Raw genomic sequence first — 7,837 nt, forward strand, 5'->3', positions numbered from 1 at the left:
TTTATAGCAATGACATAGCCAACATCAACCTAAATGTAGAGCAACTCAAACCATTTCTACTAAATTCATGAACAAGACAGTTGTCCACTATCTTCATATCTTTTTTTTATTAATTTATTCTTGTTACATCTCAATGTTTATCCCATCCCTTGTATCCTCCCATTCCTCCCTCCCCCCCCCATTTTCCCATTATTCCCCTCCCCTATGACTGTTCCTGAGGGGGATTACCTCCCCCTGTATATCCTCATAGGATATCAAGTCTCTTCTTGGCTACCTGCTGTCCTTCCTCTGAGTGCCATATCTATTCAGTATTATACTTGATATTTTAGCTAGAGTAATAAGATTACTGACAGAGATTAGGGGGATCATACTGGAAAGAACAAGTCAAATTACCTTTACTTGCAGGTGACATGATAATAGGTATAAATGAACCTAAAATTTCCACCAGAAAGCTCCTACAGCTGGAAAAACTTTCTGCAAAGTAGCTGGATACAAAATTAACTAGACAAATGATAATTGAACTAAAAAAGAAATCGTAACGCCTTTCATAATAGCCTGAAATCATAGAAAATGTCTTTAGGTAACTCTAAACAAACAAATGAAAAGACTTGTATGATAGAAACTTTAAGACCTTGCAGAACAAAATGGAAGAAGTTATCAGAGTATAGAAAGATCTCTACTGTTTATGAAGCTATAAGATTGATATAGTGAAAGTGGCCATCTTATGTAAAGCAATGTACATTTTAGGAATAAATTAAAATCATTCAATACAAAGAAAATAAAATTGTTTTTTAACATAACATCGGGTAATACAAGATGTAGAAACACTTTTAAAACTGAATAAACTATAACGCATCATCAATTACTCTAAATTAAATCTTGGATGTACTAAAAGACATTTACTACTTTGAATACACATGAAGATAATTCATTAGAATTAAATTCAGCAAAAAAGTTCATCTACCATGATCAAGTAAGCTTCATCTCAGAGATGAAAGGAAAGTTTAACATACATAAATCAATAAATAGAATCTGCCATATAAACAAATATAAAGAGAAAAAAATATGATCATCTCAGAGGTGAGAAAAAGGCTTTTGAGAAAATCCAACAGCTCTTCATGTTAAAAGTTTTGGAAAGAGTATCTATGTAAAGGACATATCACAAAATAGCAAACATGATTTACAGAAAGTCCACAGCCAACATCAACTTGAACAGAGAAACTCAAAGCATTTCTAACAAATTCATGAACAAGACAAGGATGTATATTCTCTTTATAAATTTAGTAGTTGAAGTGTTAACAAGAACAATAAGGAAAACAAGTAAGAATAATGGGGTATAAAAAAGAAAAAAAACGAAGTGTTTTTATTTGCACATGAATAATAGTGTACATACATGACTAAAAAAACTCCAGGAAACTTCTAGAGCAGGTAATCACGTCCAGCAAAGTAGCAGAACCTAGGTAACACCCCCACACACAAATGGTTGCTTTTCTATATACAAATGACATACAGTCTGAGTCTGAGGGATAATTTTAGGAAACAGAAACTTTCACAACAGTCTCAAAAATATCTTTGGATAACTCTTAGTAAGTAAGTAAAAGAACTGAATAATAAAACCTTTAAAACATGGAGGAAAGAAACTGAGTAGGAGCCTGAAGATAATAAAGTCACCCATGTTTATGGATCCATTGTAATAATGTCGTGAAAGTGACATCCTACAAAAGGAACATAAATAAGACATATCTAGTTGAGTAGGTGGACAAAGAGTCATCAATGAAGTCCAAAGATATCTCTGGCTATTGCCAATGTTTTTGGTTGCTATAATGATGCTATGTTGGATGCAAATAATGATGATAAGGATCTATTGCAAAAGACAACACAACAAATCTTTTTTTTTAATTTTTTTATTAATTTATTCTTGTTACATCTCAATGTTTATCCCATCCCTTGTATCCTCCCATTCCTCCCCCCCCCATTTTCCCATTATTCCCCTCCCCTATGACTGTTCCTGAGGGGGATTACGTCCCCCTATATATTCTCATAGGGTATCAAGTCTCTTCTTGGCTACCTTCTGTCCTTCCTCTGAGTGCCACCAGGTCTCCAGCTAGAAATGATCATAATGAGTGAGTTAACCCAGAAGCAGAAAGACTCAAATGGTATATACTCACTTATATCTGCATACTAGCCCAAGGGGCATGTCCCACGAAAGCCTTCACTTACCAGGAAACTGGGACAGAGGGGAAGGCATCCTATTGGGACTCTAAATGAGAGACGCATGGGAGAATAGCAAAATAAAAGGATACAGAGGGTCCTAGAAACCTACAAGTAGAACAATATGATAGGCAGATTTGGGCCCAGGGGTCCCGCTCAAACTAAGGCACCAGCCAAGGACAATACAGGAGGTAAACTTTAAACCCCTTCCCAGATCTAGCCAATGGTCAGAATATTCTCCACAGTTGAGTAGAGAGTGTGATATAACAAATATTTTTTATACACAGAGATGTTGAACTGTTACCAAACTTGAGGTTTTCCCACTACTGACTACCATCCATGGTACTGGTATGTATTCTATATTCTACAAGAGGACAAAAATCTGAGCCAGGAGAATCCAAAAGGCCCTAGAGGAAATAAATAATAGTGTTCTGATAAAGAATATATATGTAACTGTTAATGACATATCCAAATAACAGCACCTTACTCCATCATTGTTTAAAGGATCTTCTTTTTTCAGTAGAAGGGAAATAACACACATACTCATGACTACACAATATCAAGAGATTGAGACAATTTAGAGTATTAAATGAAGTATAGTGTTAGAGATGAAGTGTCTCTGGTGAACCATGCTTAAAATCCAAGCAGAATGTGCTAACCTTGGGACACAGGGATTTCTATGGATTAGGCAGAAAAATTGTAAGCATCAGGTACACTGAATTGCCCCAAATAACAGTATTTTCCAGTAACAACAGCATGAATGTACATATTAACAAAGAAATACTATGGCAACATGCACAGGGTAGCACAGGTTAAAGCCAGATTGGTCCCAATACTGAGAAGAGAAGTGTAGATGAGATCCCATACCTAATGAAGAAGCACTATGTGGTTTATTTCTGTTTCCAAATGGAAATATTGTTTTTGCCTTGGAGTCTCTCACACATATTAACCACATTTCAGAGTATGTGATATGCTTGGGTGTAGTTAACAAACCCCAAATCAAAATAAGTGGTATTTTTGTAGATGTTTTATGTCATGTTGCTTTGTTTGGGCATTTTTTCTTCTATATTTTAGGTTGTGGTTCTGGAGGGATTATATGGTGTGTGTGTGTGTGTGTGTGTGTGTGTGTGTGTGTGTGTTTTGTTTGACTGCTTGATTGTGTCTTAAAGACATAGAGTGGACAGAACATTCTCCACAGTTGAGTGGAGAGTGGGGTCTGACTTTCACACGAACTCTGGTGCCTCATATTTGACCATGTCCCCTGGATGGGGAGACCTGGTGGCACTCAGAGGAAGGACAGCAGGTTACCAAGAAGAGACTTGATACCCTATGATCATATACAGGGGGAGGAAATCCCCCTCAGGAACAGTCATAGGGTAGGGGAATAAGGGGAAAATGGGAGGGAGGGAAGAATGGGAGGATACAAGGAATGGAATAACTATTGAAATGCAACAAGAACAAATTAATAAAAAAAATTTTAAAAAGACATAGAGAAGTAAGGTGCATCAAATTGGGTGAGTTGGAATGTGTGGAGGACCTGGAAGGAGTTGGGAGAGAGGAAACTGTGATCAGAATGTATAACATGAAAATAAATTTTCAAGAAGAAAAAATAAATAAAAAAGAAGAAGATTTGCAACTATATCCAGTCTTTTCTGAATAATGTATTAAAATTTGGCTTATCATAATTATTTCATATTCCTTTCTTTAGCAAGGAATCTACTTTGTATATGTTCTTTTCTTTCTTAAGATTGTCCCTCAAGAAGAATTATTTGAGGTAAAATTAGTCATCCACTTAGGAAGAAATATACAGATAAATCTCTCATATGTTTCTCTTGCCACATCAGGATTTACCTGAGAAATGGATGGATATGTTCCTATAAATGTCCTATCTATGGCTAAGCATGGACACTCACTAATCTCAGTTCTTAGACAGTCCTCTCTCTCTCTCTCTCTCTCTCTCTCTCTCTCTCTCTCTCTCTCTCTCTCTTCTTTCTCTCTCTTCTTTCCCTCTCTTTTCCTCTCCCGCACTTGCTACCTCCCCCCTCTTTCATTTTTTTGATACACATTTTCTCTGTGTAGCCTTGATTTCCTGGACTCAAGCACAGAGGTCTGCTTGCCTCTACATCTCTGAGTGATAGTATTAGAGATCTGTGCCATCGTGCCTTGCTTATAGGTGTCTTTATTAACCACTGCCCACTACAAAAAGAAACACTTCTTGTGTGGAATAATAGAAGTACATATCAGTGCATATAAAAAGATATTAGGGTAGATTTTTTTGTTGCTTTCCTGGGCTACAGATGTTTATAGTCATTGGGAGTTGTTTAAAAGTTACAATTGGTCTTATTCAGAGAAAAACCAAGGTTGAACTTAGAGATGTATCTCTTTTCCTTTATCTTTTACTCTCTGATTTAGACAAAGAGGTTGAAAGGAAAGAAGGAGGAATACAGAAATATATAGGGATGACAGGACAAAAAGTAGATTAGTGAATCCACTCCTCATCTTAAGGGCTTAATTGTAACTCACAAGGCTATTTTTAATTCATTGGTTATAGAATTTTGTATATAAAGGCAAAATATGTTTAATTTTGACACATTAGTAGAGAATTCAAATTTTTTGCACCGTTCCTGGAGGTACTGCAATACCAGGTTGATGCGTGGAGTGGAAGGAGCAAGCTCCTATTCCAACTCCTACTTCCAAAAATCCATTTAATATATTGTCCTCGGATAGAGGACGTATCAGATATGAACAGATACTACACTTCATCTTAGCGAAAAGGCCGAGAAGCAATGAAAATTTAAACTTAAAATTATTCTCCACACCACACTATATGCATTTCTACTCTAATATGAGGTATAGTACCCATAAAACTCAAGGAGAATACAAAGTTTACCTCCAATACTGTGAAAGTGCTAATACTGGGAAGTTCAGGATAAATGAGCTTTACAAGTGAATTGTTAGTTGATGAAATCATGGCCATGTCAATTACTAGTCTGTATTACAGGAATATAATACTAGGTTTAATGGATAGATATGATTCTATAGATATATAAGGTAAATAGATAAGGTCTTCAGAAAGCTAAAGAACTACAGAATATGGCATTTAAAGATTTTTTTTATAATTTTAAATATTAATTGGCAATGAGCTAAGTTAACTCCTGGCAACACCCAGCCTACCTCATAGAGGATGATGATCATCAAAGAACCTCCTTATGGAGATGGCTTCAAATGAAGCAAATCAGCAACTCAGCGAAGACTTTGCTTTTGTCTGCTGACCGAATTTTGCCATAAAAATGGACAAGCTTGTATGCAGGCAGATTCAACAGCCAATCTCTGCCAAGACAAGGTAAGTAAATCCTCCTTTAATATTTCAGATGATCACTGGTTTGCTCTAGAAAGACAGACTAAATCATACTGGATCTGCTAAGATTTTCTTAACTTCTAACTTTTAAATGTGTGTAACTCTGTTGTAACTCTGCATTTATGTTATCTTGTACCTTTCCTTTGATTCTCTTTATTTCTGTTTCTGTATTTGTTTGTCTAGTCTTTTTGTTGTTGTTGTTCTGTTCATTTTCTCAGGATGCAGTGAAAGAAAGAGTATGAATTGGGTGGAGTGGGAGATGGAGAGTATCTGAGAGGATTTGGCGAAGAAGAAGCATAATCAGAATATATTTTGATAAAAAATCTATTTTCCATTAAATAGAAACTCAACCGTGGTTTTCAGAGGAGATAAGTGCATGTCGAGTGGTCCAGGACCACCTGTAAATCTAGCTTCAGGAGATGCAACAACTTCTTTCAGCCTCTATGGACAGCTGCAAACATATATAAATATTCCACACTTAATACATATGTTTTTAAAATTATTACAGGTGATGTTCCTTATAACAGATGTATTTAATTTTAAATTCACCCTGATTCTGACACCTTGTGCCATAAGGATTAACATACCTAATTCATTCTAAACCATTTCTTTCCATTAAATGCCAATATTTTTATATCTTAAAATATGTCCAAATATTTTAAAATGAAGAAAAGAATAAAGAATAATGAAAAACTATATATATACATATATATATATATGTATGTATGTATGTATGTGTGTGTGTGTGTGTGTGAAAAACACATAGAAATTTTCTGAAAAATAGAAAGAATGGATTACAAAGTATCAGAAATGTCTGACAATATAATATAACTTAAATAATGATGAGTACTATTTTTCTCTAAATATTTTCAGCATTATTATAGATACATATAAAATTACCATGGAAGAACTTACCAAAATTTGAGAGTATTTATTAATGCCACACTTATTTCGTTCAATTAGACTGTTATATGTTTCTAGATGATTTTATTTTTCAGGAATTTAAAAGAATGCCTATGTGTATTATTTTGTAATACACTTATATTCACACAGAAATTAAAAAAATTCAAGCTCTAGAAGCTGAAATAAATATTTTACTCAATTGTTCCTCTTTTTGGAATTTCTTTTCTAGTTTGGTTTCTACATACATATTTAATATTCAGGCATCCTATGTAAATAAACTGTCTCACAGGGATAAATTCTAATGTGTTGATGTGTGCTGAAAAGCCTAGATTGATGATAAACTTGGTTTACTCCTTGGATTAGTAAGTGCTTGATGAATTGCTCCCTTCAGTCTATACAATTCTATAATTCTGCCTGCAGCAACTTACTCAGGAGGAGAATGCTGAGGCTGAAACTATTTATAGATTCTTCAAAGATATTCATCTCATCTTTGAGAGTAAATAAGCCTTTCTATAAAACATTGCAATATATACACATTGTAATTTGTCCTAGAAATAGTTCCTGATAATCTTCTCTTTTTCCTGCTTTCTGAAAATTCTGTCTTGGGAAGTGAGTAGCTAAACTCTGATGTAATGGTGATCCACTCCATACTGCAGGGAAATCTTGATGCAATTATCTTCTCTATTCACTGATCTTTGGTATTTCACAAAGTAAATCTGACTGTGAACTTTGTGATACTGTGTCACGCTTACAACTTTGCCCAACTATGTGAATAAACAACAAGAAGTAAGAAAGTACTTCAACTTGTTGACTATTAAATAAACCACTTGCCAAGTTGTATTTGGATCCTGTTTCATGGATAGGTAGAGCAAAAAAAAAAAAAAAAAACGGTAGAAACATAAGGATAAATGCATTGTGGTCTTAAAATTTGTGTTAAAAAACCATTTGATCAGACACACCCAACAGACCAATAGAATCCTACTTGTCCTTAAATTTGCAAATGTGAAAAATCACTCCATAGTAATCTCAAACATAGAGTAGGAATATTCCTGCACAGAAATTAACAAACTATGGTGGCTTTCACAAGCCTAAGGTGCTTTGAATTAATTTCAGAGAATACACAAAGCGATGGTCATAAACCACACTGGTCCAACGGCAAGCACATTGATTTTTTTTTTTTACAGGATCTATAGTAGTAACTGGTTTTCATATTCATTGCTTTTATCCATTTTCATTGTTTCATGTTTAATTTTTTCATTGCTGTGTGTGATGTGTAGGGTGTATAAGAGTATTTTTGATATATATATAGAAACAAGTGAACTTGCATGAATATACATGTTGATGTCCATGATGTTCCTCTGTCCT

The 7,837-nt window shown here is 34.7% G+C and overlaps 1 pseudogene; it reads right to left on the reverse strand.

The window, feature by feature from the left end:
- Nucleotides 1–4,819: 4,819 nt before the first annotated feature.
- On the reverse strand, nucleotides 4,820–4,999 carry LOC127197804 (uncharacterized; annotated as a pseudogene).
- Nucleotides 5,000–7,837: the final 2,838 nt, after the last annotated feature.

Source organism: Acomys russatus, chromosome 13 (assembly GCF_903995435.1).
Source record: "Acomys russatus chromosome 13, mAcoRus1.1, whole genome shotgun sequence".
NCBI lineage: Eukaryota > Metazoa > Chordata > Mammalia > Rodentia > Muridae > Acomys > Acomys russatus.